This window comes from Phyllobates terribilis, unplaced genomic scaffold (genome assembly GCF_046119375.1).
Source record: "Phyllobates terribilis strain yellow unplaced genomic scaffold, ASM4611937v1 Scaffold_4__5_contigs__length_816908805, whole genome shotgun sequence".
Taxonomy (NCBI): Eukaryota; Metazoa; Chordata; class Amphibia; order Anura; family Dendrobatidae; genus Phyllobates; species Phyllobates terribilis.
This window is the reverse complement of record NW_027362764.1, coordinates 808,705,743-808,713,832: the sequence shown is the minus strand read 5'-3', so window position 1 is coordinate 808,713,832 and position 8,090 is coordinate 808,705,743.

Genomic DNA, 8,090 nt, shown 5'->3' with positions numbered 1-8,090 from the left:
GTAGATGAAGTCTGTAGGAACATCCTAGGTGACCTGGTGAAGGTACGTTCTCTGGAGTATGAAGGACTGGGTGTCCGGAGGGTGGCCCGTCTCTGGAGGGGCTTTTCCTTCAGGGTGCCTTAGTCCGGTAGTACTCCTATATCCTGGTGGTGGGCTGATGTCTTTCCACCCTAGATTTTTGTTTTGTATTTCTGTCTCCTGGATAGAAGGTTTGCCGGCATCGAACTTGAGCCTTGGATGGTGAGTGTGTAGGTTGTGTTCTGTATATATTGTATATAATGTATAATAGGGGGTTTTAGTTAGGTTGGGTGGGGGATTTGGGGGAGTTCTTCATCGGTGGTGATAAGAGGACTGATCTGTCCTGGTCCAGGCCCCGCCTGGGGAAAAACTTTGGGGCCTGATCCTAGCTCGGAGTAATCCTGAACTTTGTGGCCAGAGCTGGATCAGGGGTGGCGGGATAGTTAGTGTAGGGCTGTGTTTTATGTATATATATTAAAAAATTACAAAAAAAAATATAAAATATAAAAAAAAAAAAAAAAAAGGTTTAAATTTGTCCATGTCACTATTGTATATATTGTTATTTTTGGTTTTCTGTGGTGTGAATGAGGTGCGGTAAGGGGGTGACTAAGGTCAGGCAGTGGGACCAGTAGGTTAGTGTTAGTGTCCGGTTGTATATACGTTATATTAGGTTTAGTGTTTTCTTGTATATAATCTTGTATATAGGACGGTGTTTTATGTGTATATAGGACGGTGTGAGCGTTGTGTGGGATTGTATATAGTAGTATGAATGAAGCTGGGCCGGGGGTCTTATAGGTTTTATAATAGTTATTTCCTGTATATATATATATATATATATTCCTGGGGGGATTTATTTTGTTTCTATTTTCTGTGATTTGTCGTCTTGTTTTGTTCTTATGTTCGGTGTCCTGTAATGTATTATTGTTCTGTCATGTACTGTATATATACAGGAGGAGCTGTACTGTGCAGTGTATATATACAGGAGGAGCGGTACTGTGCAGTGTATATATACAGGAGGAGTGGTACTGTACAGTGTATATATACAGGAGGAGCTGTACTGTGCAGTGTATATATACAGGGGGAGCTGTACTGTGTAGTGTATATATACAGGAGGAGCTGTACTGTGCAGTGTATATATACAGGAGGAGCTGTACTGTGCAGTGTATATATACAGGAGGAGCTGTACTGTGCAGTGTATATATACAGGAGGAGCAGTACTGTGCAGTGTATATATACAGGAGGAGCTGTACTGTGCAGTGTATATATACAGGAGGAGCTGTACTGTGCAGTGTATATATACAGGAGGAGCTGTACTGTGCAGTGTATATATACAGGAGGAGTGGTACTGTGCAGTGTATATATACAGGAGGAGCTGTACTGTGCAGGGTATATATACAGGGGGAGCTGTACTGTGCAGTGTATATATACAGGAGGAGCTGTACTGTGCAGTGTATATATACAGGAGGAGCTGTACTGTGCAGTGTATATATACAGGAGGAGTGGTACTGTGCAGTGTATATATACAGGAGGAGTGGTACTGTGCAGTGTATATATACAGGAGGAGCTGTACTGTGCAGGGTATATATACAGGAGGAGCTGTACTGTGCAGTGTATATATACAGGAGGAGCTGTACTGTGCAGTGTATATATACAGGAGGAGCTGTACTGTGCAGGGTATATATACAGGAGGAGCTGTACTGTGCAGTGTATATATACAGGAGGAGCTGTACTGTGCAGGGTATATATACAGGAGGAGCTGTACTGTGCAGGGTATATATACAGGGGGAGCTGTACTGTGCAGTGTATATATACAGGAGGAGCTGTACTGTGCAGGGTATATATACAGGAGGAGCTGTACTGTGCAGGGTATATATACAGGAGGAGCTGTACTGTGCAGTGTATATATACAGGGGGAGCTGTACTGTGCAGTGTATATATACAGGAGGAGCTGTACTGTGCAGGGTATATATACAGGAGGAGCTGTACTGTGCAGTGTATATATACAGGAGGAGCTGTACTGTGCAGTGTATATATACAGGAGGAGCTGTACTGTGCAGTGTATATATACAGGAGGAGCTGTACTGTGCAGGGTATATATACAGGAGGAGCTGTACTGTGCAGTGTATATATACAGGAGGAGCTGTACTGTGCAGTGTATATATACAGGAGGAGCTGTACTGTGCAGTGTATATATACAGGAGGAGCTGTACTGTGCAGGGTATATATACAGGAGGAGCTGTACTGTGCAGGGTATATATACAGGAGGAGCTGTACTGTGCAGGGTATATATACAGGAGGAGCTGTACTGTGCAGGGTATATATACAGGAGGAGCTGTACTGTGCAGGGTATATATACAGGAGGAGCTGTACTGTGCAGGGTATATATACAGGAGGAGCTGTACTGTGCAGTGTATATATACAGGAGGAGCTGTACTGTGCAGGGTATATATACAGGAGGAGCTGTACTGTGCAGGGTATATATACAGGAGGAGCTGTACTGTGCAGGGTATATATACAGGAGGAGAGGTACTGTGCAGTGTATATATACAGGAGGAGCTGTACTGTGCAGGGTATATATACAGGGGGAGCTGTACTGTGCAGTGTATATATACAGGAGGAGCTGTACTGTGCAGTGTATATATACAGGAGGAGCTGTACTGTACAGTGTATATATACAGGAGGAGCTGTACTGTGCAGTGTATATATACAGGAGGAGCTGTACTGTGCAGTGTATATATACAGGAGGAGCTGTACTGTGCAGTGTATATATACAGGAGGAGCTGTACTGTGCAGTGTATATATACAGGAGGAGCTGTACTGTGCAGTGTATATATACAGGAGGAGCGGTACTGTGCAGTGTATATATACAGGAGGAGCTGTACTGTGCAGTGTATATATACAGGAGGAGCTGTACTGTGCAGTGTATATATACAGGAGGAGAGGTACTGTGCAGTGTATATATACAGGAGGAGCTGTACTGTGCAGGGTATATATACAGGAGGAGCTGTACTGTGCAGTGTATATACAGGAGGAGCTGTACTGTGCAGTGTATATATACAGGAGGAGCTGTACTGTGCAGTGTATATATACAGGAGGAGCTGTACTGTGCAGTGTATATATACAGGAGGAGCTGTACTGTACAGTGTATATATACAGGAGGAGCGGTACTGTGCAGTGTATATATACAGGAGGAGCTGTACTGTACAGTGTATATATACAGGAGGAGCTGTACTGTGCAGTGTATATATACAGGAGGAGCTGTACTGTACAGTGTATATATACAGGAGGAGCGGTACTGTGCCAGTGTATATATACAGGAGGAGCTGTACTGTGCAGTGTATATATACAGGAGGAGCTGTACTGTACAGTGTATATATACAGGAGGAGCTGTACTGTGCAGGGTATATATACAGGAGGAGCTGTACTGTGCAGTGTATATATACAGGAGGAGCTGTACTGTACAGTGTATATATACAGGAGGAGCTGTACTGTGCAGGGTATATATACAGGAGGAGCTGTACTGTGCAGTGTATATATACAGGAGGAGCTGTACTGTGCAGTGTATATATACAGGAGGAGCGGTACTGTGCAGTGTATATATACAGGAGGAGCTGTACTGTGCATGGTATATATACAGGAGGAGCTGTACTGTGCAGTGTATATATACAGGAGGAGCTGTACTGTGCAGTGTATATATACAGGAGGAGTGGTACTGTGCAGTGTATATATACAGAGGAGGCTGTACTGTGCAGTGTATATATACAGGAGGAGTGGTACTGTGCAGTGTATATATACAGGGGGAGCTGTACTGTGCAGGGTATATATACAGGAGGAGCGGAACTGTGCAGTGTATATATACAGGAGGAGCTGTACTGTGCAGTGTATATATACAGGAGGAGCTGTACTGTGCAGTGTATATATACAGGAGGAGTGGTACTGTGCATGGTATATATACAGGAGGAGCTGTACTGTGCAGTGTATATATACAGGAGGAGTGGTACTGTGCAGTGTATATATACAGGGGGAGCTGTACTGTGCAGGGTATATATACAGGAGGAGCGGTACTGTGCAGTGTATATATACAGGAGGAGCTGTACTGTGCAGTGTATATATAAGGAGGAGCTGTACTGTGCAGTGTATATATACAGGAGGAGCTGTACTGTGCAGGGTATATATACAGGAGGAGCTGTACTGTGCAGTGTATATATACAGGAGGAGCTGTACTGTGCAGGGTATATATACAGGAGGAGCTGTACTGTGCAGTGTATATATACAGGAGGAGCTGTACTGTGCAGTGTATATATACAGGAGGAGCTGTACTGTGCAGGGTATATATACAGGAGGAGCTGTACTGTGCAGGGTATATATACAGGAGGAGCTGTACTGTGCAGGGTATATATACAGGAGGAGCTGTACTGTGCAGTGTATATATACAGGAGGAGCTGTACTGTGCAGTGTATATATACAGGAGGAGCTGTACTGTGCAGGGTATATATACAGGGGGAGCTGTACTGTGCAGTGTATATATACAGGAGGAGCTGTACTGTGCAGTGTATATATACAGGAGGAGCTGTACTGTGCAGGGTATATATACAGGAGGAGTGATACTGTGCAGTGTATATATACAGGAGGAGTGATACTGTGCAGTGTATATATACAGGGGGAGTGATACTGTGCAGTGTATATATACAGGGGGAGTGATACTGTGCAGTGTATATATACAGGAGGAGTGATACTGTGCAGTGTATATATACAGGAGGAGCTGTACTGTGCAGGGTATATATACAGGAGGAGCTGTACTGTACAGTGTATATATACAGGAGGAGCTGTACTGTGCAGTGTATATATACAGGAGGAGTGATACTGTGCAGTGTATATATACAGGGGGAGTGATACTGTGCAGTGTATATATACAGGAGGAGCTGTACTGTGCAGTGTATATATACAGGAGGAGCTGTACTGTGCAGTGTATATATACAGGAGGAGCTGTACTGTGCAGTGTATATATACAGGAGGAGTGATACTGTGCAGTGTATATATACAGGGGGAGTGATACTGTGCAGTGTATATATACAGGGGGAGTGATACTGTGCAGTGTATATATACAGGAGGAGTGATACTGTGCAGTGTATATATACAGGGGGAGCTGTACTGTGCAGTGTATATATACAGGAGGAGCTGTACTGTGCAGTGTATATATACAGGAGGAGCTGTACTGTGCAGGGTATATATACAGGAGGAGCTGTACTGTGCAGAGTATATATACAGGAGGAGCTGTACTGTGCAGGGTATATATACAGGGAGGAGCTGTACTGTGCAGTGTATATATACAGGAGGAGCTGTACTGTGCAGTGTATATATACAGGAGGAGCTGTACTGTGCAGTGTATATATACAGGAGGAGCTGTACTGTGCAGTGTATATATACAGGGGGAGCGGTACTGTGCAGTGTATATATACAGGAGGAGCTGTACTGTGCAGTGTATATATACAGGAGGAGCTGTACTGTGCAGTGTATATATACAGGAGGAGCTGTACTGTGCAGTGTATATATACAGGAGGAGCTGTACTGTGCAGTGTATATATACAGGAAGAGCTGTACTGTGCAGGGTATATATACAGGAGGAGCTGTACTGTGCAGGGTATATATACAGGAGGAACTGTACTGTGCAGTGTATATATACAGGAGGAGCTGTACTGTGCAGTGTATATATACAGGAAGAGCTGTACTGTGCAGGGTATATATACAGAGGAGCTGTACTGTGCAGTGTATATATACAGGAGGAGCTGTACTGTGCAGTGTATATATACAGGAGGAGCTGTACTGTGCAGGGTATATATACAGGAGGAGCTGTACTGTGCAGTGTATATATACAGGAGGAGCTGTACTGTGCAGTGTATATATACAGGGGGAGCGGTACTGTGCAGTGTATATATACAGGAGGAGCTGTACTGTGCAGGGTATATATACAGGAGGAGCTGTACTGTGCAGTGTATATATACAGGGGAGCGGTACTGTGCAGTGTATATATACAGGAGAAGCTGTACTGTGCAGGGTATATATACAGGAGGAGCTGTACTGTGCAGTGTATATATACAGGAGGAGCTGTACTGTGCAGGGTATATATACAAGAGGAGCTGTACTGTGCAGTGTATATATACAGGAGGAGCTGTACTGTGCAGGGTATATATACAGGAGGAGCTGTACTGTGCAGTGTATATATACAGGAGGAGCTGTACTGTGCAGGGTATATATACAGGAGAGCTGTACTGTGCAGGGTATATATACAGGAGGAGCTGTACTGTGCAGTGTATATATACAGGAGGAGCTGTACTGTACAGTGTATATATACAGAGGAGCTGTACTGTGCAGTGTATATATACAGGAGGAGCTGTACTGTGCAGGGTATATATACAGGAGGAGCTGTACTGTGCAGTGTATATATACAGGAGGAGCTGTACTGTGCAGGGTATATATACAAGGAGGAGCTGTACTGTGCAGTGTATATATACAGGAGGAGCTGTACTGTGCAGGGTATATATACAGGAGGAGCTGTACTGTGCAGTGTATATATACAGGAGGAGCTGTACTGTGCAGTGTATATATACAGGAGGAGCTGTACTGTGCAGTGTATATATACAGGAGGAGTGATACTGTGCAGTGTATATATACAGGAGGAGTGGTACTGTGCAGTGTATATATACAGGAGGAGTGATACTGTGCAGTGTATATATACAGGAGGAGTGATACTGTGCAGTGTATATATACAGGAGGAGTGATACTGTGCAGTGTATATATACAGGAGGAGTGATACTGTGCAGTGTATATATACAGGAGGAGCTGTACTGTGCAGTGTATATATACAGGGGGAGCTGTACTGTGCAGGGTATATACAGGAGGAGCTGTACTGTGCAGTGTATATATACAGGAGGAGCTGTACTGTGCAGTGTATATATACAGGAGGAGCTGTACTGTGCAGTGTATATATACAGGAGGAGCTGTACTGTGCAGTGTATATTACAGGAGGAGCTGTACTGTGCAGTGTATATATACAGGAGGAGCTTGTACTGTGCAGTGTATATATACAGAGGAGGTGATACTGTGGCAGTGTATATATACAGGAGGAGTGTACTGTGCAATGTATATATACAGGAGGAGTGATACTGTGCAGTGTATATATACAGGAGGAGTGTACTGTGCAGTGTATATATACAGGAGGAGTGATACTGTGCAGTGTATATATACAGGAGAGGAGTGATACTGTGCAGTGTATATATACAGAGGAGCGATACTGTGCAGTGTATATATACAGGAGGAGCTGTACTGTGCAGTGTATATATACAGGAGGAGCTGTACTGTGCAGTGTATATATACAGGAGGAGCTGATACTGTGCAGTGTATATATACAGGAGGAGCGATACTGTGCAGTGTATATATACAGGAGGAGCGGTACTGTGCAGTGTATATATACAGGAGGAGCTGTACTGTGCAGTGTATATATACAGGGGGAGCTGTACTGTGCAGTGTATATATACAGGAGGAGCTGTACTGTGCAGTGTATATATACAGGAGGAGCTGTACTGTGCAGTGTATATATACAGGAGGAGCTGTACTGTGCAGTGTATATATACAGGAGGAGCGGTACTGTGCAGTGTATATATACAGGAGGAGCTGTACTGTGCAGTGTATATATACAGGAGGAGCTGTACTGTACAGTGTATATATACATGAGGAGCTGTTACTGTGCAGTGTATATATACAGGAGGAGCTGTACTGTGCAGTGTATATATACAGGAGGAGCTGTACTGTGCAGGGTATATATACAGGAGGAGCGGTACTGTGCAGGGTATATATACAGGAGGAGCTGTACTGTGCAGTGTATATATACAGGAGGAGCTGTACTTGGCAGGGTATATATACAGGGGGAGCTGTACTGTGCAGGGTATATATACAGGAGGAGCTGTACTGTGCAGTGTATATATACAGGAGGAGCTGTACTGTGCAGTGTAATATACAGGAGGAGCTGTACTGTGCAGTGTATATATTACAGGAGGAGCTGTACTGTGCAGGGT